The following is a 25,982-nucleotide window of genomic DNA, read 5'->3' as shown; positions in this document are numbered from 1 at the left end:
TTCGAACGGTGCTTAGTTTTTGCAATTCTGACTCAATTAGAACCCGAGATTTAGCGTTTACAATATTTGGCAAAAATTAAACAATTTATTGTGTCACTCGTCGCGTATATAAATATTGTAAAAGCCACGTCTTTAAAAACCATGGCACCTATATTATTATTTTAGGACACCACCTCTTCTTCTATTTAGGCTCTCCTTTGAAAATGCTTTTGCGCTTTTTAATACTTTCATGACAACCTCCTAATGGCTCAATTTGCCGGGAATTTTTTTTCGTCCCTTGCCATCTACTAGACATAATTATTAATTACAAGCTAAGACGTGGTCATTGTGCTCGAGTTTGCGTGTTTTCCAGGCAAAATATTTTGTGATCGGTTCATTCTTGTGTTCCACGCCGCGCGGCAAAAAGAACTCGGCCGGTTTTTGTGTGCCGAGGTGGCGAGACGTGTAATCAAGCGTGTGGCAGAACAAGCCATAATATTCTCTCTCGCTCGCTTGGTTTGTCCAGTCGACAGGAACGAAATTAAAAGTAAATTTCGGCCGCTTTTTGCCAGCATCGCATGGGCTGAAGGGGAAAAAAGGAAAACAAGACCGCGCGGCCGGCTTATTGTGAGACACGCAAACCTGCACTCACGCCTAGTGCGCAAAAACCGCTCTTCTCGCGTCTGCGGCTCGTATAGCAAGAGGATTATCAAGTCATGAAATCTCAGTTTACCACCCCTAAAGAGGCTGCGGAGTAAAACAATTTCATCGGCTTTTGCATGCGAGCACGTAGCAATTGAATATGAATTGAGCCATGAAATATGTATCTTGAGGAGCAATAAACAGTGTACTACATGTCCGTGGCTTGTGTCGTTGTTGCTCTGCTCATCCCGCAGCGCTCGCGTGAGAGGATTTTGAACTTTGATTGACGATCAGATATAGTTTCTGTTGCTTTACCATTGCAGCTGAATATCTTTCAATGATTAGCAAAGCTTTTATTTGGATATTTGAATTTTTAAGGACAGAAAAATATCGAAATTTTCACGCATGAGTTTTGGTTCCCCCGTTTAAAATGTATTTAATTCAGCGTGAAAGTGATTAAAAATTGGGCCCAAACTTGAAGGTTTGAATTTGTAAAAAAATTAAAACAAAAATATATGTTTGGGAGAATGAAGAGGGATGAAATGATGAAGACCGATGAATTCAGATGAAGAATTTGTTGGTGTATTAGGTACAGTTGGAAATCCGATCGGATACTTAAATCAAGTACAAGAACTGAAATGGTTTACAATAATAAGTTACAAATTCTTTAGTTTAACTGACGGTTGGACTCACCCCTTTGAATCGGGTTCTGCACTATTAAACGAATCACGTCAGCACCGTGTGGCTGACGGACGAAAACTGAATTCTTATTTTAAAATCATCTTTCTGCTGTTAAACAATAATGCAAAATTACAATAATTCAAACCGCCGACAATTGTTGGCTTCCAACAAAAAGCAGGACCGCGTTGTTGTACCGCTACATTAGTCCGGGGGTCATAAACTGGAAGTTTGGAAAGCCAAGAAAAATTTAACTGGACCGACTTTAAATCGCCGTAATTAATCCAGCACTTTGGTGTTGCACTGCGGTGTCGATCGAGCTTTGCGCTCCAGACCAACCGCAATCATCAACTACCAAAAATCTAATATTTTGTCATACTGTACACTCTGTTGCACGGGAATTGTCGAACGCGTTGTTCAGACAAGGGCAAATGAAAAGGAGCGTGAACTCCTATTCCACTTTAAGAAATGCAACAGCGAGGACAGCGCGTTTGAAATTATTTTGGTCTGAAATTTAAACGAGTTTGTTTATCAGCAGAAAGGAAAATTCTTAGGTGACACATTTTGTCTTTGCATTAAAATTATGGAAACTCAATCGCGACCGAATTTAACCCGTGTCAAATGAGGCAAACCTTTTTGTGATTAGTCGAGCAGAACTAGGCGTCTTTTGTTCTTTCGCGTTGGCCCTACGCGGACGCAGTTACTGCTTCGCATCAAAATTCTTCATTTTTCTTCTCATTTTGCCGGCCAAGGGAAGTTCTCCAGACTTCCTTACTCCACACAGACAGGGAGGCTCTTAGGCGAAATTGTCGCGGCCGCTGACACGAATGGGGATTAAACTTGGAAAATTCTTCAAGCTGGTGCGATGGTCGATTGTTACTATTGCTTGTCGGTTGATGCTGATGACTACTGTTGAAAATTCTTGCGTTCAAACGGTTGATTTACTTGTTGCTCATCAGCATTGTTGCGAATTTAAATTTTGGGATTGTTGTACCCGAAAAATTCTTGAACTTGCGATTGGCAGTTTGTGAGTCCATTTTGTGTAACGGTAATCGGTCTCCAATAAAAAATTCTTGGTGCTTGCGTTCGCCGGGTTTAAGGAAACCAGTGGGCATCCGAGCTTGCTGGTATCCGGCGAATTCGCATCTTGAAATGGCTAGACTGGGTTACTTGAAATGGCTTGGCTGCGTTACTGTCACGTCGGGGTCACCAATTTGGGAGAATGAAGAGGGATGAAATGATGAAGACCGATGAATTCAGATGAAGAATTTGTTGGTGTATTAGGTACAGTTGGAAATCCGATCGGATACTTAAATCAAGTACAAGAACTGAAATGGTTTACAATAATAAGTTACAAATTCTTTAGTTTAACTGACGGTTGGACTCACCCCTTTGAATCGGGTTCTGCACTATTAAACGAATCACGTCAGCACCGTGTGGCTGACGGACGAAAACTGAATTCTTATTTTAAAATCATCTTTCTGCTGTTAAACAATAATGCAAAATTACAATAATTCAAACCGCCGACAATTGTTGGCTTCCAACAAAAAGCAGGACCGCGTTGTTGTACCGCTACATATGCAAAAAATCATCATATCTCCATTATTTGGTATTTTTTAAATTAAATTATTTTTCCTTCTTCAGTATTCTGTTATGTACATGGATCTGAATTTCACTTTTTTTTAAATTTTCTCTTCATTACAAAAGCAAAACTGGACCTTTTCAACGAACTCTCTGCAGCTGAAACATCATACATGCTTTTAATTTTTTCATCTCAAAATTGAATGAATCCATCCATCCATCAGTAAATCCCCGCTGATTTAACAATTTAAAATTGTTACCTGGAGTGAACAACATAAATATTTTAGGGCTCAACTAAAAGCCCGCTCCGAAATTCTGCTCCTTTCTCCATGCCAGTGCGATTACGAGTGGAGCTGGAAAAGGATTTTAATGTAGAATGGAAATGGTATGTTTATTTCGGCGTCTAATGACTTCCGGCCGCTTTATTTGCACCCGAGCTCGCGCCACCCTCTTGCTCGCAGATGGCAGTTGGTGGCGCGCAAAAAGCTGCGAGCCAGAGAGAAGGAGGGAGGAAGAAGGAAAAGAGCTGCTTTGCACGAAACACCAGTCGGGCGAACGAGCGAGCAGGTAAATTCAGCAGGTGCAAAAAATTCGCGTGACACATGCCGGCAGTTCATTAGGCATTTCGCTACGATTCCACGGGGAGGAGTTTTTCGTCTTACGAGAGGAATGGCGGGGAGGAGTGCCACCATTGTTTGCCATTTTTAATAACGTGAAATTAAAAGCCATCTCCCTAATTTCCATAAGGTGTTCAAATTATAACTAGGCACAGAGAAAGAAGTGTTAAGACAATTAAATTAGATGAAAATAACCCTTGCGTTTTTGCCTCATTTGGACCGTTTCTCGAGAATTTCGAGACTCATTAAGTGGTAGCCTATCCATATAGTAAAACCAAATCCTCAGCGCTGACAGCCGAGCAGCGAGATGAATTCAGCGCCGCGGGCCGCGAGCGGCTCAAAAGATGATGAGGCGTGTGTGTGTGTGTGAGTGTGCGCCTTGAAATTACACATTTTCCAAACTAGTCTCTCGTAAAAAATGGATGTGTTGTTGATCTCGGCGTATTATGTTGTTGGAGAGTTCACGAAAGACTTGAGGATAACTCAATTTCGTTTTTTGCCTTTCACGCTTTTCGCGGCGCGTCATTATTCCCGGCCATAATGACTCCTCATTCTCCTCGATACCTTTGAGGCTTTCAAGAAATTCCTTCCAGACGGTTCAACTGATTACGAAAGCTCTGTTTTTTATTTTACATAAATGAGGAGAGATGTGAGATTTATCACCACTAATAAATTTAAATTGTGTTCGTCGCAGGGTTTCATTTGCTTTTACCACTGGTTTTAGAAATGCAAGAATTGAATTTTTCCATTTTGTGAATATCTGTAGTCGGAGTGGTCAAAATTTCCTATACGGTGCAGATTTTTTCTTTAAAATTGCTATTTCCTGCCTGGCAAAAATAAAAAATAATTTTTTTTACCATTTTGCACTGCATTTTTTTTAAATGCGGGTGTTTTGCAGCCCTGGTTCGTCAGATTTTCTTTCAGAAGAACCTTGAAAGCAAGAATCTCGCATCTCTGTAAATTATGCTGCGAAGACACCCCCGTTTTCCATCACATATTAGTCTCTTGAGACATGGCTGCGCTCTTCTTGCTCTTTTATATTTATTGTCTTCCTCCCCCGCGTGCGGATCATCATAATAGTAAAATGGCAGCGTGCATGACAAAGGAAAAAGAGGCGAACTTTGACTCTCCATTGTGCACTTTCTGACGACGCTGGGCTGCATTTCTGCAGCGGAGAAAAGGGTACATATGTGCTTGTGCCGTCGAAAGGGTGTCACCGCCCCATTCATCACACACACACAGACGCGAGCGCGGGTGGGCGATGACAAATAACGGTGTGTACTCACTTTTCCGAAACATCGCCTTTTGTGCATTGTCAGCAAGATTTATGGATTTTAAAGAGAGCAACGCGCTGACATTATTCTTATGCCCTGGCTTTTCAGAACGTGAGATGAGTTATTTTCACTGGTTTTGGCTTTACTGCAAACATGTTATTACAGATAAAATGTTAATTTCGCAAAGAAGTGGTTGCAAAATTTATGCTTTGGGCTGTTTCGTTATTTTTAGACGGCTTTATTACGCCAAGGACCCTTCAATTGCAGACATGTATTTTTTTACTCGTCCCTCTTTCAAACAATATTATAATAAAACTTCAAGTGCCACGCCCGCCTCGATATTAAAAGTGCGAGGAGAACCATAAACTCACGCTCTTCTACATTAAAATGTAGATTCGGGAGAAACTGCTGTGCTGTCAGCTACGAGATTAAAAACTGCCGAGCAGGTGGATTTTATTTTTTGCTGAACCAGATCCACCCTCGCGCCCGAGCCATCCGATTAATTCTAGGAAAATCCATACGCAATGCGCTCAAAGTTATTACAACTAATCATAATCAGCACAGCACGCAATGTATATGTTTGTATATTCGAATTATGAGAGCTAGAAGCCAGAATTACTCTGGTGTCCGTTGAAATTAGAATTGCATAATAATCGTCAGTTCTCACTTTTTGACAGAAGGGAAAACAAGGGTCTGCTACGATAAAAACGTGAACGTGCTTTGGCCTCGTGTCGAGGAACGTTGTTTAATGCTTCTTAGGAGTCTGCTAGAAAACTAATCTTGAAACAACCATTCAAAGTTTCCATTTTATCAGCGCCCTGCATCCAAGAGGCTCTCCGAGCTTTCAACTGCAGCTAACCAACTTTCCGCACAATTTCAACTTGATTGCAAATGAATATAAAAGTTTGGTTTTCTCGTGTTAGCAGAATATAAGGAAACTAGTTATTGCGGTGAACTTTAACTAGATCTCTGCTTTTCTCGAGGATTTATTGTCAAAAATTTATTCCGAGGCTGCAAGCACACCCAGTGACAGTTATTAAAAGGAAAAAATGCAATTTATTTGAAATGCACCGCAGTTGGTTCATTTTAATACCATTATGCACAGCGAGGCACCGGGCGCATGAGAAGAAAATTTCTTTGATGCAGATGTAATGCAGTGCGCTGTGGGATCGTAAGAGGATCTCCTGCTCTCTCAGCACTCTGTGTGCACGCGTGTCTGCGTCTACAGTACATATATATGGTGTGCATCTCGTGCAATTTAAAATAATGCCCAGCCCCGGGAACACGAGGGCGCGCCTGCCTCGCAAAATAAACACATGCGAACGCACGCATGAAGCGAGCGCGAATTCGGAAAGCCGCGCGGCGACTGCTGATGGAAAGGGGCTGCTTTTTCTTTTTGCGCCGCAGCCTCTAATCCTGGATTAAACTCAATCCACAGAAGTAACAACAAGGAGATGCCCGCGAAATGAAGTCTCTGGCAAATGTTAGCAGCCGCAAAAAGGGACGCCAACGGCGGACCGCTTCCTCCCTTTATTCATTCTGGCTTTGCCCAAAGACGCGGAATGCGAGAGGAATTCATAGAGGCTATATATATAGCTCTAAAGTGAATTTCGGTGTTTTGCACTTTGTGGTATAATGGTAACTTGGGCTAGTCATATGCTTTGTGCATAATCATACGTCATGACTTTTTACGGTATATGATTTTTATTTTTATTAAAAAGAAAATAGGCAATTTTGTCATACTCATATTATGGCAATAAATAAATTTGTCACTTGCTACATAATAAATGTGGACTGTGTGATTACCTATTTCAAATAATTAATTTTAGGTTATTCAGGGCTCCCTTAAGCAAACAGTGATATTTCAATTTTGACGGTGCCAATAATCGATACCTAAAGATCGAATAACATTTGACAGCGCAGAATCACTCGGTCAAAAAGTCGATATGAATGTGCCGAAAATCGGTAGAAACGTAAAAATCGTTACTTTTTCCGTTTTTGGTTTGAAAATCTAGACAAAATAAAGCCGGTGACCGATCAGAGAAGGGAGAAAATCGAGACAGCTGCGCCACAGCGACTCAAGAAACAAAAGTCTAGCTATGTTGGTTGACCTCTGCCTTGGCCTTCTCGCTTACACTGCCAACAATTATAGAAAAACTCAAAATGGTTCATATTATTATTTGGTTAAGAGTATTTATTGTCTCTTTTAGATATTAAAATAGGTCCTCCTCACTCACCTTATTAACTCGCTATAGACTGAACACAAGAGATCGAAAAATCCAATGAGATGAATGTTCGACCTTGGTTGTCTTTGCGAGGCTGATGAACCAAAATCCATAGTGAACAATGCGGTATTAATTAAGCTGCTTGAATCTGCAAAAACAAAAACGACCGCTTGGTTCGTAGAAGAGGGAATTGGCTGGCCGTGGAATCTGCCTGATCATGCTCATTTGCGGTCCATTTGCGACGCACGCCAGCCGATTCATTGTAGGCGATATTCGGCGCGTCTATACATATGCATGCTATTATCATTATTGTCATAGTGACGCGACCAAATTAATGATGCTGCATTACTGCGCTCAATATATAATGTATGTATATAATAATACTAAACTGGCAGAGACAGCGCCGTTGTAAATGCATTATTGATGAAGCTCCGTCATTGTGTTTCCTTCATCTCGCTCTCGCTAAATACTTGGAATTGTTTGAGATCAGATAGTGGCGGGCCCAATTATTGCCGCGCGGCCAAAATGCCACACAGGTTTTCCGACGAAAAATAGTGACTCGGCTGTCGCTTTGTGTTTGCAGTGACAAAAAGATTTCACTTGGCGATCTGTCCGCGTGCCAACCGACAGACGCGGCGGCGGCGGCATATTCGATTTGAATCGATTTACGGTATGTGTGTGCTGCCCAATTTGCATTTAGTCGAGACTCGCCCTTCCCTACCCGCGAACGCGAGAGCCGAGCCAATCAAAACTGCGTCGATGTGTGTGCATTTGAAAGGATTCAGGAACATTTCGATCTTTTCGCTCGGCGCGCCTGCATGGAGGCGAGTGAAATATTGAATTTCGCCGCCGCTTTTGCGCTCGTCACTCGCGAGGAACTCGTAAAACATCAGCCAATCAAAGTCAAATATGAGCGGGTGCAAAGTTGGTCTGCCGCCGGGGGGTTGAACGAGTAAACTTTGCCCTCTTTCCTTGTCCCGGAACAATTAGATTAAATTTTCTTACACGGGAAAGAAGAGAGTGATTATAAAAGTTTTGATCGCCTCGGTTGTCAGAGTGGATGGCTCGCGGATGGATTTCTTAATTAAAAGATTAATCGAACATCGAGGAGATTTTCTTCGCTTTCGCTCTCACTTCTCGTCATACAAGCCCAAGCTGCTGATCCGATTATCCTCTCTCGCATTGTTTGTTTGCTTCTTGGCTAATTGCGCTTGTCAGGCAAACTCATTAGGCGCGGGCTAATTAATTATTTAATTAATTAATCCGCAGTCAGCAAGCGCTCTCGCTGGCTGAGCACTTTTGTAGCTTTTTTCATCACAATGAGCGTTTTATTTTTATTTATGTCCCTGCTGCTGCCGCCGCGCCGTTGTCGGGCCGCAGCTGTTTTTAATCCCGAACAATGGCGACGTACTCGCAAAATTCGCTGCCGCGCGCGCACGATCTTTCTTCCCTGCGCCGTTTTATTCCGCGGCGAGAATTTCCCTCTAATTGGCCCCCGGATTTTTATTTTGCCGAACAAAGCAGTCTGCTGCACGCGGACATTGTGTATTCTTTTTGTTTCAATTTTGATGTAGCACACACACCGTACAAGAAGCGAGGCGGGCTCTTGTTCGCAAAGAGTCAACCGACCCGAAAACGTTCCATTTACATAGGGACATGCAGCAGCTAGCAGAAATTCATTGAAAAAAACGCAGACATTGCAAAAATGAAGATTTTCTGATTTGCAAACATTCTTTTTGACATGAATGGAGGTTTCATTTTAATTTTTGGTGAGTTGGAAATTTTTAAACTAAATCATATGTTGCAGAAAAGCTGAAAAATGACTTTAGTATTCTTGTAGAAGTTACTCCTCTTGCCGTTCTGACAATGAGCCGCGGTGAACTTTAGCTCTCCAATGATTTCTTACTTGTCATTTTTATGTAAAAAAATTATCTTTTCCTTATAAAGCTTATAAAGTAGCACCTGAAGGAAATTTTTAAAGTGCACTTATACCTTAATTGAACTTTCGTGTTTAGCCCATCACCCCATCAATGAAATTTCTTCTTTAATTTTATTTTTTATATTTCTAAAATAAAAAATATATTTAAAAATGCATTAAGTTTAAAGTATATTTCTACTGGAATTTAATTTCTAATATTTTCAATCGACTTGCTGAAGGTTAAATTAGGGTTAATTACTCGGTCGACAATTAGACAATTTTTGGCGTTTTTTTGTCTGAACCTTGCCTCAAGGACGCCGGCGACCAATCAGAGACAAGAGTGGTTCTCTGATTGACGTAAGATCGAGACAGCAGCGCCACAGTGACACAGTGACAGCCAGAACAAGCAACAAGGCAGGTCAGCAAGCAGCTTGACTTTTCCACTGGCTCTCGCTGTGGCGCTGCTGTCTCGATTTTTGGCAATCCCTTCTTTGATTGGTTCCCGGCGTTCTTGTGGCTAGGTTCTTTGCTAAAAATCTTATAAAAAATAGTTCTGAAAGAATGCGTTCAAAGATGTATCATTTTTTATGGCTGCAATCGGAATTACAATTTTTTTATTTATCCCACAAATTTAGCTTAAGAGTTTTGAAACTCAATGGAGGCGTGATGGTGTGCAGCTTGACAGTGAGTGAATGATCTGCAGTTAGTGATCTTTAAATCGACTCCATCCATCTTTCTGATTGACGCGTGCAATCTGGTCAAGCAATCGCCGCCGCGCTTTCGTCTTCCATGCAGTTGGAAATGGAGGCAACATATTAAATAACAGCAAGTGCATTTGCTACAAATCGATCTTGCGGGCTGTCAATTAATATGACACAACTTTTGCCGGAACGTCAATGTGATGTATCGCAAGTAAAAATCGGCAAAATTGGCGTTGCCGGGGCATCTCTCGGTAATTCAATTCGGTTCCACTGGTGCGTTAAAACAGAAGAATTGAGAGATCAGAATCAAAGGGCACTCCCACACCGAGAAATAATGAGATTCATGACTTCGCTTCGACGCTTCTATCTTTTTTTCGAATAGGATGCAACGTTACTTTCGAGTCGCAACGTGCGCACGCTGAGGAACAATGCCATGAATGACCGCGCGTCCGACCGACCGGCTGTTGGCGAGTAACGAAATAATTATTATACATATGTATACGTTAATGGCGAGCGGCAACATATATTCATTTATATTAACCATGACAGCGCATGCATTATTAAACGGAACGTGGCCGTGTTCGGTTTATTATTCCACGTCTTGTGCATTTTAATTAAAAGCGTGTGTGCGCTCTCGCGCTTAAGAGCACCTCTCTTTCTCTCGCGCACTGCAATGTTAATGCCGAGCACGCGTTTTTCAAACACGAAATCGCACTGCAGCTTCTATAAAAGGCATAAATCTGCCGGCTCGCTGCCGCACAGATGCATCTGGGTTCAAGTGAAATTAGTTCGTGGAAACAACATTGTACTTGCAGCCAGATTAAAATGGAAAAAATCCGTTCACAAGCTCTGCAAATAATACTGATGAGAATAAGGCTTTCTTGGAATTGCAACGCTCGGTTGGGCATGTTTAAATGGAATTTCAGCATTGCGCTTATTATTTCAAAAGTATGTAACACAAAGTGAATCTTATTAAATAATTATATCAAAGCAGAGAGAGGATCCTTGAGTTCTGATTTAATTATGTGTTTTTTAATCGCATTCCTAACAATTTAAAGATTATCTCTGACGAAGTTTCTGAGCACACCAATCGACTCTTGAGGGTCGAATTAGGTAAAGGGGATATTTTTCCGACCAAAAAGTGCAGCGCGACGTGCGTAGCACATTAGTAGAACTTTTTTTCCTCCAAAAAATTATGAACGTATATACGAGCAGTGAGCATGCTAGCTGGATGTGAATTCAGATATAAACTTCAGAGATAATTTCACAATTAAACTAGTTTCTATGTAGTCAACAATGCAAAATGTTCTTAATTGTTCGCCTGTAAAAATCTATGTACTTGAAATCATTTTTATTCTTTTGAGACAAATTTGCTTCATTCTAAAAACACATCATTTCGTTACCTTTAGCTGCCACTCACGAAAAGGAAAAAAAAATATTATTTATATCATAACAGCTAAGATTGTACTTTTCCTGTAATTTTTCCTCTGCCGTTGGCGTTCAATAAAATTATCTATACATATGTATTATCTAATTTTACCGGTGCAGCTGTACTCTTATTACCTTTTTCCTTTATATAGGTATTATAGGTATGCTAATTGACCTCAAAAAGTAATATTAAAATAACAAGAATGCGATGATGTAATTTTCACAATAGCCGCGGCATTCCGATATCGTGCTAGGCTCGGTTGATCAGCCAATTACCTCAGTTAATTACGAACAAAGAGGCAAACAAACTCGCTCTCGGCGCGAAATAATCACGTAGCGGCAATTAAGCCGAGTGCGTGGGTGCGCGACAAGAGCGAGCGAGCGAACGAGTGATCAGGCTTGGTTTGGATAATCTGCATTATGAGCGATGATTATTACACCGCGCGTACACACACCCTCGCACCTCGCGATAATTATCCGCGCGACACTTCTTGCGATATAGGATGTGTTGTGAGTTAAGAGTGCTCGTCGGCCGTGTGTTTAATTCCCGGCGCGCGCGAGAGCGTTGATTGTTCTCATCTCAAAGGGTTCACTCGCTAAAACGAAACGTGCAAGTAATTCGGGATGGAGTTACAGTCTCTCTGGCGTGTGTGTCTTGCCTGCATCGCTCGAGGATTAATAATTGCCAAGATAATTACTCATTCATGTGTCGCCGCGCGCGCCACTCGACTTGTACAATGCCTGCACTGCGGCGGATAGACACTTGAATGTTGGAGACAAAGAAAGTCTGTACCCGTGTGTGTGACGTGATATTTTTTTCTAAATCTTGATTGCGTCTCTAACTCGTTGCCGCAGACAGAGTGTAATTTGGGGCGCATTTGTAAAGGTGCGGTCGGGTTGAGACAGTTTGCGATTAAAATATTCATGTTGGAAGCTTAAGTCAAGTAGATATTCAATGTTCCCTGAAACATTCTATTAATTTGAGAACGAGAATTTCTAAGAAATTCGGCAACAAAGTTTGCACGTAATCAAGCGGCGAGCACAGCCTCCTTATTGAAAATCATGATTATTTCGCCAGAAAGGAAATTTAGCTCATATTGGATATATTACGACGAGAGGGATCGAAATCAAGCGAAAAATCATTGAGGAATTCGGCAAAATCTGAAATTAAACTGTCCCCTTTGTCCTCATTTCAATATTACATATATTGCAGAGATGAACTGTTGCTAAATTCAATGAACTACTTGTTATAGACAGCGATGCAAAAATAGTATGTTGGCCTCTAGAGTTCTGCTCAAAATTAAATAAAACGGGCCTAAAATATATTGACGTTTTTATGACATCTGAGATGAAATTTTTACAAATAATAAAAGTTAGCGATCGTTTAAGCTACTTGTTTTAATGCTCGTCGTGACCTATCCAATAGTGTGCGAATTTTGAGGAAGAATTGGAAAATGAATCGTGATTTTAAAGTTGGGAAAAAATGCTAACTTTTCTCAAAAATTGAAACAACAATTTAGGAAAATGTTAGCAATTCGCAATTCCCTAATTTTAAAATATTTATTTCAGAGGTGAAAGGACTTCCACAAATTTTTTAAACGCTTTTTACCCTGAGCGAAACAATAAATTAAACTGGCATAAAATGACAGTGTTGTACAAAACGCGCTGACAGAACGATCAACACACAAACACACATAGAGGCAAGGCAAAAAGGGGGCACAGGCGCTGACTTAATTAATTCAATCCGTTCGTCGGTTTCTCGAGGCTGTCAGAGCGATTTGGTGCGCCATCAAGCACGGCGCGACTCTCTCGCGGCTATTCAATCTATTCGTTGAGCATGTTGCACCTTTTACACGCACAAAGAGCGCGTCGCTTAAAATCTAATTAATCCATTACCGAGGGCCCCGTTTACGTGTGCGTCGTGGAATAATTTACGACGGGTCTCGGCGTTTTTCTAACCATTATTCTGCTGGGGGTATTAAAAAGTTAATTATTATCTGGTCTCAGCGCTTGGCTATCTTGCGTTTTTGTGTGTGTATCAAGTTATTCATCATGGCATGCGTGTAGCCGCGGGAGAATGGCATCACCGAAAATGAGAGCGAGTGTTAGCTGGTCGTAAAATGGTCAGTACAAGCCATAAAGCAGCCATAAACAGAAACCATCTTCCTTCACCATTATTATAACAAACGACTCTGTGGCCACTGCAATACAAAATAAATAATACACCGCGTGCAGCCCGGCACCAAACGGTTTTCTGTCCTTTCATCAAATAAATTTTGCACTTAATAATCCAATTCTTGCCCGCTCTCACATTTATTAGCAGCCGGAGAATTTTAAGTACGATCGCAGCCGCCCAAAAACGGTCAAAACTCCTCGGTACTTTTTTTTCCTTTCATTCCGTTTGCGGGCAACGAAGCCTATTAAAATACTACCTCCTATAAAATACCAATAGAAAATAAGCGATAAAATAGCAGTCGTTATGCAAACTTTACATAAAAATAAGCGCCGAAGATTGTTATCGCGCGGCCGCGCAGCAATATAACTTTTGTGTAATGCCTCTTACATTTCTGCTGCCGCTTCTGGTGTGGCTCTCTTTCTCAAATATTTATTTCCCTCCTCATTTATGGCTCGTCTCATCTGTTTTATACAAGGTATCGAACTGAAGAGATGTGTGTGCACGTACCGCGGCTCGTTTTACGAACGTGTACAGCTGCAAAAGTTTAGCCAACTTGTATCATTAATCTGTTGCGCCAACTCAATTACTGAAAGTTTGTTTTGCAAAAGCCAGTTTATATGTGTATTTGATGTGTTCTTTTAACTTGTTGCAGATTCAGCGCCGTTTGAGCGACGAGCGTGCTAGAACAGGTAAGGAAATTTTTCCGAGATGCCAGATGAGCGTTAGAAAAGATTTATCCCGCAACTTAAGTGCAGTAGTTTTATTTTGAACTTACAAATAAAATTACTTTATGAGCAGAGTTTGTGAGCTATGAAACTGGTATGCAAACAAGGGGTGATGTGTTTTGTACGAAAAGATATCGTTCGAAATGGGTGATCTGGAACTATTCGGAATCAACCGGAAACTGTCCGAATGACTGGAATTTGTGCTAAACACTTTTGTTAATATAACAGGCTTTTTATTTCCCTAAAATAAGATATCTCGTTATTCTAAAAAACACATTTCACCAGTTTCGTAAGTCCTTTTAGTGTTTGAATCGACAAATAAATGGTTTCTTTCGATTTTATCGAACTTGCGCTGTGATTTAAGACTAAATCCTGCTGCTGTCCATTTTTCGTCTAGAATTATGTATTCAGGCGTGCTAAAAACAAAAATCAATCCAGCCATTCGCCGTAGAAACGTTGGAAAAGATTTTTTATTTAAAAAAATAGTGGTTTTCACGATTCTACGGCGATTGGCTTGACCGATTTTGGTTTTCAGCACGTAAAAAGAATAGATATTAAGTGAAGAATGCACAGTGGCTGGATCGAGTCTGAAATCGCAGCGCAAGTTCTTTAAAATCGAAATTATATGTTGGCACCGTCTGTTGGCAGCTTCTGACACTAACTGGTGAATTAATTCCTTAAATAAAGTTGTGTTCTATCAAAATATGAAGTAGCCTTTTCAAATGTAAATCAGTTCAACCTAAGTCGTTTTTGCTTTCTTTTGTACTTCTTGATGCGGATCATAGAGAGCTTCGCTCGAAGAATTTAAATCATTCTTGCATGTTCGTTCAAGAAAGCCTTGTATTTAAGATCTCCCTCCTCTTCATCAAGTTTCTTCGATGATCGCACGGTGGAAAGATCCGGAGTGAGATAAGAGACCTTTCCTCATTCTTTAATACGCACAAAATTCATGTTCGGATAGATTCTTTTCGGACAAAGTACGCGCTCCCCAAACTAACCATTCCGCGACCGTTAGTTTTTTCATCAACTGTCACGTAACAATTTCAAGGCGATCGTGGTCATGTCTTTATAACATTTGATCCCGTTCTTAATTAAACGTGCTTGGCGTTGACGGCTGGCTACCAAAGAAGCACAAAGCGCGAGATAAAATCTGCGACTTCGACTCGAGGGGGACGAGAAAAATTCCCACTCGCCGGCCCGTTTCCATTAAACTGAGCTGTCAGCGCTGATAAATTTGCATAACGCGAAATTAAAGAGAAGCCGTTGCGAGAACAAGCGAGACTCATGTTTTGTGTGGATCACGAATCACCCGCCGCGATAGATAGTTCGTTATCTATCCGCGCACTTGAGAGGAGCCGATCGAAGCAAGAGAGGGTTGACGAGGCTAAATACGAACGTGTCTAGTCTTTCGCGCCCGGATCGAGTGACACGCACACGCGAGCCGGATCGAGTGTCTCGTGTCTTCACACCTTTTGTGTGCATGTATGTGTATGTTAGCATATACCGTCTGCTGATTTTTTTCGTGCGCGCCCACGCACCGAATTTCTTACGCTCAATCAAATCCGCGCCTCTTAATTAGATTCGCTCAGGAGAGGGGAGGGGGAAGTGGGAGCTCCATTAATGCTGATTGTTGTCTCACTCTGCGGCAATAATGCTCTTGTAAATTAATTCATTTCAATACCCGGTTTTCCCAAGGGAATCAAAAAACTTCCAAGGTAATTTTTTCACCTTTTTGTTAAGCACCATTTTTATTTTTAGTTTTGCCTCTCAGAGTACTAATGAAGTTAAAAACATTAAACTTTGTGCCAAAAGATGCCTAATTAGGCGGCCGACAACTTGTAATCTTTTAAGGAATTTTCCAAATTTTATTATAATATTTACTTTAGTTTATTAAAAAAAACTTTGAATATCTTTCAAACGGCCCCTGTATTTTTTCCTAATAGGATGAAATGTGACCATGCTTAGAAATCTTCAGGATTGTGAAACTCTCAGTTTTCATCAATTAAAGATGGTCAAAAAGGTTGAAAAATAAGTATTTTTGGCGCAGGTGAATTTTTAGACAATTTAAATTGCGAGATTGTTTTGTTTTTACCCTCGGTACATGTTAAGAATCACCCCTGAGGTCAGATGAGACCATCAGAGAAAGTAAGAAATCGAACCCTGGCGTCAGAGTAGCCCTCGAAAAATCAAATCATTCAATTCGCATGTGTGGCCACTTTATCGACGCATGAGATGGGCTCTGTATTGGTTCAAATTTCAAAATTTGCGCACTGTTTCCTCGGCCAAGTCAAGAGCTTTCAGAATATGTGAAATTCGACCCTTTGGAAACCATCTGGAACGAGATTTCGGGCACATCAGGGTGTATCCTGAGCGCTATGTTGATTTCGGAAAATAACGCAAAAACAGTTCATTTTTTTAATGCATAATTGAATTTTGTATACATTTTAAAAGCTGCAATTCTCTTTTGTTCTCTTTAAGGCAATTTTTCAAAGAAGTGCGACACTTTCCGCGCAATCTGGGTCCGTCTCTGATAATTCCATCACGCCGCCGAGGACAGTGTGTATATGCAACCGGCACGACACCTCTGGGAAATGAGCGCGCGGCGTCTCATTTTTTACCGTAATGCCAGTTTCATCCCCCTCGTCTGCCGCGGTTAATGCGAATCGTATTGTTCTTTCTGCTGCGTAATCTAATAATGCAAAGGTCATAAATCTGGATATTCCCCGTGCAGGCAAATGCATTTTTTATATCATACATGCATTCGCATATGGAGATGAATGAGACACGTGTGTGCAATATGTGCAGACGCGAGGAGGAATAATGTGTCGGCGCTGCTATGTTTTTCTGCATCGCAATCTGCACCGTGACGAGGTTATGCCGACATTTATCGTGAAATGTAGCATGCATTTTGCCGTCGACTTATTCTCATGTGATGTAGTTATTCAAAGAGCGTGTGCGCAGCGCATACAATGTCAGCTTACTTGTGCTGTTCTATTATAACTGCTTTATGCCAAGTCGATCCGCTGTCTGCAAAGTTCGAATAATTCCAACCCATCAAATTCTTTGCACTTGATGAAGAAGTCGTGCGGCTGCTCTCGGCAGGCACTCCGTGCATGAGTAAATTATGCACGAGTTTCGCGCACCCCGAGTGTCGCCTCGGCTCTTAATTCAAACGCCATTCGCAGATTAGCTGCCGAGCTGATGTGCCGCCGCGAGAGGCTTGAAAGCGCCCTTTGAGCTGCAGCATCTATTTAGCTGAGTGATTGCAGCACGAGAGGGTGCCAGCATATTACCGGCGCGCGTTTATTATTATTTCGCCCCGTGTGTGTGTGTGTGTGTTTGGCAGAGCGAAAATGCTGCGTGCAAATTTGCCAACTCGAGAGCATGAGAGAAGTGGAAAACAGACTGCGCCTGACAAGCAGCTAGCCCCTCGTGTCGAACGCGAATTTCCACGGCATATAATATCAAAGTTGAAAGTTTGCGCGCGTGGTAAATGGCTTGATTCAGCGCAGCCTTGAGCCGTCAGTTGGCAAACAAGCCCCAAATGAAATTTGCACTCGAGGTCAATGAGAAAGATTATTTCTGTCTCGCAAGAAGTGGAGTGGCCGCCGTTTGCTCGAGCACAAAGCACTCTCAAAATTAATGTGATGCTTCTTGAGTGTACGGCCAGTTCCAGATGCTTGAAATTTTTGCCAAAAATATTTCCCTGCTATTTGTATTGCAAGATATTTTTCTATTTATAGCAAAATGCTCTCATTGTTTTTAAAATCTTAAATAGACGATGGAAATAGCAGTTAAAGTGAATTTATACAACAATGGATGTAATTAGTAATAAAGCGACAACTGTTAAACTAATTTTTAGTTTTTAAAATGTGCAAATAATTAAAAAGACAATTTAAATTCAATTTTTGCCTATTTTCTTAAAAAGTTTCGTCTTGTCAGATTTTGATTTATCCAAAGGCGCTTTGGAAAACTGTTCGATGTGAAATAAAATAAGGATAAAGTCCTCACCATTTGAAAAGCAATACCTTCGCAGCCACTTTTCTTAAAATAGAATGTACAGTCAATTTTGGCTTTAATTTACTCCTCAAGGATAAGCTTATATGCAATGGCAACAAGGATTTTCCGTTTGAATCCAAGTAAATTATGACATGACGAACGAATCTGTCCATTCTTGAGAGGCGAGAGGCGTGCGCGAGAAAAATGCAAGCAGAGCCCCCGCTGCGAGATGAGGCCCCTTCCAATTTCACGCACGTTTTCCTTTTGACACCTCATTTGACTGACAAATGACGAGAGGCCGACGAAATTTCTCATAACTCCCGCGTGCCAGCCCGGATTATATTATTAAAATGAAGAAAGCTGGGGGTGTCATCTCCTTTACTCCGCTCACTCAGTAGCCGGTCCGCTCAATTATTATTAAATTTTCGCCTCGCACAATATCAAAAGCTAAAGCCGCTCACTTTAGGGCTTTCGCAAAACTTTCTTGGGAGTGAGTGACCTGCTCTCTCTCTCTCTCTCTCTCTCTCTCTCTCTCTCTCTCTCTCTCTCTCTCTCTCTCTCTCTCTCTCTCGCGGCACTTTGCAGGCTTTTGTATGATAATGCCTTCGCTTGGTTCGTGCGGTCACAGGAACAGCAAACTACTCCGGCCAGGCCCCACCAATAAAGCAGCCGCAGCCGAAGTTTGCCTGCTTTTGCGGAATTATATCTTCCAAATGCAGCCGCACAGACTCGGCGGACTCTTGCCGAGTTTGTCGGATCTCGTTACTGTTGGAAATGCGAGCCGCGCTGAGTGAGCCCACTACCCCCATTCACGCCCATCCCATCTGCATGGATTTCGCAGAAATTCAATTAGCAAAATTATAAAAAAGGAGGTCTAAATCTGCATGAGATCAAGCACACTCTACCAGGAATCAGTCTTTGCTAGTAATTTGTTTCATAATTGTATTTTAACGAATTTACGGGGAAATTTTGGAAATCTTTGAGACCTTAGTATTTCACATTCCCGTCGTGAAATTTAATCACGGCATCATTGCATTCATGAACTTTTTGGAAATTTTTAATACTACATTTTTTTACGAGAAATTGCACTCTAAAACTCGAAAAAACACGAATATTTTTACTCTTTAGTGAATCGAAAATGTTGCCAAATCTAAATCTCGGGTTCTAACGATCAGAATTGCAAAATATTGCACGCCGTTAGACTCGTCTTGACTTCCCCTGATCATCCAAAGGGATTAGGGGTGCTTAACATCACACCTTTCATCCCCTTGGAATGACTAACTCATTTTTACTATTTTTAACTCTATCTGAAAATCAATTTAATGTTAAATTACTATTCTCGAGTCTGAAATTAGTGGGAACTGGCCAAAATTATGCAATTGGGAATGGCCGGTCAGGGCAAACGACACTAACCTCTCATTCTGGCCAAAAAGTTTTAATGGCTCTCCGCTTCGCGTTGCCTCTCGCGTCTCGTAAACTCAATTACCACGCATCATAGAGCGCGGAAAAGGGCCGAAAAAGTTTGTCGACCACTCCATCTCCAACATTAGCTGCTCGGCACAGCCGGGGAGCACACACAGTGCTGTTTAATTGTTTAAATTTTTGTGCCGGGCCACGCGCTGGGAATATTAATCGCGTTTTTGCCGCCTCGTTCCACTTCCTCTGGCCAGAGAGAATCAAAAACGCACGGCCAGGCTTGCGTTTAATTTCATTTCGCGCTCTACCAGAGCGCTGTGCATTCTGATGTGAAATTCGCGAGCGCACACGAGCCTCACAGCCTCAGACACATGTGTGCCGGCTGCCTTTTCGCTCTTTGAGATGGAATCGATGTACTTGTTAGAGTGAGGCGAAAAATCATTCGCTTGTTTTAATAAGGCCGTTTTATTTCTTGTTTCTGAATAAATTTATGGCCGCTTGTGGGTGAACCAAACACGGGCCAGAGAAATAATCACCTGCTCATCGCCGAGAGTGCTTTTTCTCACCGCCAGCGCTGCACCTCCTTTAATTCATAATTGTTTGTGCACCACGCCCTTGATTGCTTTGTAAATATGGTGAACCCGACCGCGCGTGAAATCATCGCGTTGCTACTCTCGCGCTTACTTATACACACGGCCGCCGCCACGCCGGTGTGTGTGTGCATATTATTGTTGTTGTTTTGCTACACGTATTTTAACTTTCGGATTCCACGCGAGCCGTGTATGCTCTGTAGAGAGAGAGCAAACAGGTGTGGATTAATCACGCACCTTGACAACCCGCCGCCCTTTGTTCTTTGTTTGGCTAAAATCTCTTAATATTTACACTGCACGCCCTTGACAGCCAGCAATTTTGCTTTCAATCAGATATAACAGAAAGAGAAGGAATTAATTGCAATTTAAATAATCATTTTTGCTATAAAATTCGCATCACCCCTGCGCAACATTATATTGCAAATGCGAAATCTGAAGCGCAGAGGGTGCTCTTTCCCCCATGCGTTTCCCTGCCGTCCTGTGCTGTGATCTGGCGATCCTGGAAACAACTAAGCTGCGCGAGCAGCGTGTTCCCAGGAGCTCAGCGAGAGGGCTCGCGCTCCTCCACCGCTCACTTGGCGCAAAGCAAACGCTCGTGCTCGCTGCTGCTCGTTTCAGCCGTTTTAGTCTGCGCCTTTTTATGTATTTAATTTTTCAAGCAAGCTGAAAATTACATTTAAATATTTTCTTAACGAGTTAAAACATATTTCAAATTTAAAAAGATAGTTTTTATAGGGACACGCATGTAACATATAACATATATAATAACCTGGCAAATTTTTATTTATATTTTGCAGGACGATACATAACTTAATTTTTTTATTATTTAAAACAACCTAACTGGTGCTTTTTTGGCTTTCCATTATTTTTTTTATGTTTTCGCGCCCAAATCTCAGGTTCTACTGGTCGGATTTTCAAAAACAGTTCATCGCTGGACTAGTCTCAACTTCCACTAAATAGCCAAAGCAGTCTGAGGGTGTCACCCCTTCAACCCCCTTTAGCACCCTAAAAAACGGAAATCTTGAAATGTTTTGTTTATTTGCACCTTACTGTTAAATGGGGATGAGTGTTTATCACCCTTAAACCACTTCAGTCCATCCTGGGACGTGAAGACGAGTTGAATGGTATGCAGTTTTTATGTTTATGATTCTTTGGAACGCACTTTTTATCATATTTAGATAAAAAAAACTGTTTTTCACCAAATCTCGGCTTCTAAGCGTCAGATTTACAGAAACTGCACACCGTTCGACTCGTCATGACCTCCCTTAGATAGCTGAAGCATATAATAATAATACTTTTTCCTTAAAAAACACAATTGGAATGAAATAAAATAATAAATTAACGTTTAATTCCTATTAATGTAGTATGTGATGAAGTACAACAATTTTTTATTTCCACGTCCAAATAAGCAGTGGGCTTTTATGGTCGTGCAAAGGGTCAGAAAAGCCACTACTCCGGGTGTGTGGGAAATGCACCGAGAATAAGCCTGTGGGATAATTGCAAGCGGACCGCAACGCACTTTGAGAGACGATCTGGCGTCGGCAGCAAACGCAAATCTGATGCGGAGCAAACAAGAAATTTTAATTAAAGCGGCTAGAGGGCATCTAATTAAAGAAACGGTCGTGGACAAGCAATAAATTTGCATAAAGATAAGCGGCTTTAGAATTTGTGCGCGGCAAGAGGTGTGGTTTGCTTTTCGAGAGCGCAGCATATAGAGAAAACGAAGCCACTTTGGCAGCGTGTGGATATTTATTTATTTCACGCACCTTTTGGTCTGCCGGCTGTCTATCTAGTGGGGGATTATCTCAGGAATGGAAAACAATCCAGGCATACGCGGGGGCGCGTGGAAACTCGCTCCCGTCTCGGGGGAACAGGTGCTGCCCGGGATTAGATCAAATAACAAAAATCCCGCGATTTCCAACGGTTGTATTCACGGGGGTTGAAAAGCAGGTCCAGGTGGGATTGCGTTTCAAGTGGCCAGAGAATGGAATCGGCGCGGCTGCTTAATTAAAGTGCAGAAGGCATGCACAAACTCTGCTTTATCTCCGCATGCACACAGTATGTACCGAGAGGGTAATTACATATGGCTCGACGCCATCTATGTAAATATATTTACATACGCGGCGGCGGCAGGAAATTAAAGGAAGGGCCTGTTGGTATGCAAATGCACGCCGTCGTTTCAATTTCGGCTCTTTTATCACACCATCGCGCGCCATGGCCATTTATTTGTTGTTGCTGAAAATTTGCCGCCCCACTCGCTGCTGCCGTGCGGAATTAAAATTATTATTTTAATTGTCTGATGCAAAGATTAGTTCGAAACGTACGCGCTCCCCCCGCACTATTTACGGCCGCCGGAGTTAGCGACTTGCTTAAACAGTTTGAATTATTGTTGCGTTCGCACACCTATGCTCTGCCGCTTAAGTGCCTTATTTATTAACCGGAGTAGAATATTATCTACTGCCAGGTTGTTATTATTGCCTCAGAAGGGGGGTGTCGACGTGTTATCTCCCTAATGACAATTGAAACCACGCTCTCCGTATTGTTTCAGTCTGGCAAGGGGATTTCATAACTCGTTTTGACGGTAATACCTTACACTTTTGGATAAAAGCATTTGGAAGCTGTGATAAAAATTTTTAAAAATAAAGAAGCAAAATGTTTCGATGCAATATAAGATATAAGCAGTTGATTAATGAACAATTATTGCAAATAATAAAAAAGAACCTTGCTAAACAGTCAAAAATTCAACTTTTTTGAATTTCTACTAAATTTCCAGCGCTTGACAACATTTTCTTGGCAGATTTCGATTCCTCTCGTCGAGATTTGTCCAACAGCGTATGAAACCTTTTAGGGAAACTCTTTGTTGTTAAATAAAATAGGCTTTCAAGTAAGGAGACACTCCTCACCATTTAAAAAGCATGCTAACTTTGCAGCCACTTGTATAAAAAGATGTGCAGTGCTACTTAGTCAATTTTTAATTCAACTGAATCTTAAGAGGTGAGTTCATGCACTGGCAACAAGTATTTTCTCTTTAAAAGAGAGAAATCTTGCTTCTTTATGCATTCCACGGAAAATCTAAATGGCAAATGTTATGTGTTCTTCTGTTCATAAAATAGAGGATTGCGTTTACTAATCGATGATTTAAATTTTAACTATGAAAACAAATGAAAAAGGTACAAATAGACAATTTTCCATGAATAATGAAAATTTCGCTCGGAATGTAATATTTAAAACTCTTTCCTGCTGTTTCTATAATTAAAACATTTTTCCTCTCTTTGAAATTCATGCGATTACGAAACATTCTATAAAATGAATAAAGCCCATTTGAAATGAATCGACACATGCGGACATAATAAAACTGTTTGTATTCAAAAATACAAGGGAAAAAGGAAAGCCGCATACACATGCTCTTTTTCAGTTCCACAGTGTCTGCAATGGGCTACAAACATAACAACAAAGGGCCTCCTGGAACGAGCGGTGGCCGGGATTATTTGTGTGTGCAGGTAATATTGACAAAATAGCAATCAACGTAATCGAGCGTATTAGTTATTTGCACGTCCAACTGTGCAGTACCAAGCGTACCTGGCCGAACGAACGAACGAACGAGCCGACGTTTCCTCCGTGATGAGGCTGCTGCTGCTGCTGCAGACAAATGGAAAGCCGCCGTTTTAGCTTTGTTAATTGCCGGCTGAAGCACAATTTATCACCTCTCGACCCCCTCCCTGCGTGTCAAATGCATTTGCACTCGCGCACACCAAATAAATTGGACGCGCCAGATAAAAATCAAATAAGACAAGCTCGCTCTCTCGCGTCCTTTCGCAGCCCTTTAATTCGAATTAGCGATTGGCTGCAATTGGTATCGAGGAACGAGAAATGGCGGAGCAATTCGCCTGCTGGTATAAAAATTCCTGCGGGCCACTTTGCGGCACGCGCTCGAAATTGCTCAGCTGCATTATTTTGACAGCCTATTCATCATGCAGCTCGCCAAGCGGCTTTCTTTATCTGAGCCACTCTTGGCTGCTCTTCTCACTCGCCGCCGTCGCGCATTATTCGGGTGCAATATTTCTTTTTTGTTCTTCCTGCACACGTACGTCTCACTCTCGCCCTGCCGCCGCCGCCGCCAGAGTGAAACGAAAAACGGGAAAAACGGATGCCACGCTGCAGTATATTTATTGCGGCGGCCCATCTCCCTGGCAACGTGATGTTTTGACTTATGGCGACGCACGCAGCATCTTGGACGACGCTCAACACGCGGTCCAGGCCAAGAAATTTTAAGCGCGAACGTGCAAATTGCTAAAATGAAAGAATATGAACGCTTGGTTGCTCTCCGCCAGTGACTGATTCGGTCAGACGTAAATGGATAGATGAGTGCGCACTCCGCGCGTATACGTATGCATGCATATTGATCTCTCCGACTGGTTCTTTTGATGTCCACTTACAAATGTATGGTCTCGAGTGAATGTCTAGTGAGACGTGAACGAAATTTGAAACGGAGCACTTTTGTGACAGCGTGCGGCAGAAGCGAAAAGAGTGGAGTCATCAGTAAAATGACAAAGCAGAAATTTCCAGTCCGCCAAAAACGAAGAGCCTATCCTATATAGTATCGGCAGAGCGAATGTTGGAGATCAAAACGGTAATTCCTGGCTAGAAGTTGAGACATTTCATCTTCCACCCGATTTGGCACCACGGATTCAGATTCTCTTCGCCTAAGGATGATTTCGTCTCGCACTGTTTTATTTTTGTCTGAGATTTCTTCCAGTCCGGTGGCTCGCATTGTTAAGGACATTCCTAGGATGATATTCGAGCATTTTCTGGCTGTCCAATGTCAGAGATTGCAAAAAGTGGTTGATTAACAGATTTAAAGGCTAAAATAGCTCAACTGGCGTTTTAATCAAAAACCTCGGTGTGGGAAGGCGAAAAATGGCCACGATGAGGCCCAAGCTCCTCTGCGGCCACTCGGGCCCCGTGTTATCAGCTCAGCGGTGCTATTGGGACTCACTTAAAGTTCTGAGTACAGGCTATAATATTTTCTTCCGACTTTGGTAAGGCAAAAGAAATAAATAATCCTGATTTGCTCAGCCAAGCAATAAAAGGCATAAAATAATAAACGCAGCCGATAGAAATGCACCCCTGAAATGCATTACCGCACATTATTTATTTTCCCAAGGGTCACTTATTGCTGGCCCTGGACCGAATAGGCATTACGCCCTCCGTGTACTTCATCCGGTGTAGGATTTCCCTGCTCTCGCTCGCCGTGAGTGCATCGCGCGCGCGATTTATATTGCCGCGCGCACGCAATAACCGAAAAGGTGAGGGCACGCGCGCGCTCTCGCTCCTTCCCGACGTCGAGAGAAATAATAAAAGACACGCAGGAGTGTCGGCCCGAGAACAAGAGAGCAGTACGCCAAATACACAGGGGGAAATTGAATCTTTGATTATTTCTTTTTGCAGCCGGGGGTTCAATAAAATGGAAAAAGCAGCTCAGCTAGCTGGTTGACTGTGCTTGTTCCAAGAACGAACGAAAGAACGAGTGCCAGAGCAGACGCGTGTGTGCACCGAGCGGAATCATTGATTGATTCTCGTGCGCTGCCAAGTTTCCTTGCGATAAAGCAAGCATTTGATTACGAATAATTCTTTAACAAGCACAATTCAATCACGTCTAATGGCGGAATTGAGCTTCGATATCTATGGTGGCACCCTTCTTGGCATGGGTCTTCAGATTTTGAAGAAATTTTGGGAGGTGCTGCCCTCCCTAGAGAACCCTGAAATATTACAAGAAATTTCGATTTTACAGGGATTCAGGGATTTTCTGAAAAATCAAGTTTTTCAAACGGCCTGGTTAAGATAAATTGAAATTTTTGATGTCTAAAATTTGGTTTATGATGTGCTGATCAACTTGTGATCATTGATGAACTTGAAGGTAAAAGGTCAAGGTCACAAAACGAGATGAAAATCACCACAATGTTAAAAACATGATTTTATGGTGTTTTGCACCCTTAAATTTGCTTAATTTTGCTCAGATTTCAAGCAGATTTT

General features: G+C 41.8%; 1 protein-coding gene across 5 annotated transcripts in view; it reads left to right on the top strand.

Annotated features, from left to right (window-relative positions):
* Sema2a (Semaphorin 2a) overlaps nucleotides 1–25,982 on the top strand; it is a 300,390-nt gene that overhangs the window by 85,510 nt on the left and 188,898 nt on the right. For all 5 annotated transcript variants that reach the window (XM_065496354.1, XM_065496353.1, XM_065496351.1 and 2 more), the window contains one exon: nucleotides 13,872–13,908. The gene's annotated coding sequence lies outside the window, so the exon portion shown is untranslated. The remainder of the gene's footprint in view (nucleotides 1–13,871; nucleotides 13,909–25,982) is intronic.

The sequence above is a fragment of the Cloeon dipterum genome, chromosome X (assembly GCF_949628265.1).
Source record: "Cloeon dipterum chromosome X, ieCloDipt1.1, whole genome shotgun sequence".
NCBI lineage: Eukaryota > Metazoa > Arthropoda > Insecta > Ephemeroptera > Baetidae > Cloeon > Cloeon dipterum.
This window is presented reverse-complemented; position numbering and strand designations above follow the sequence as displayed.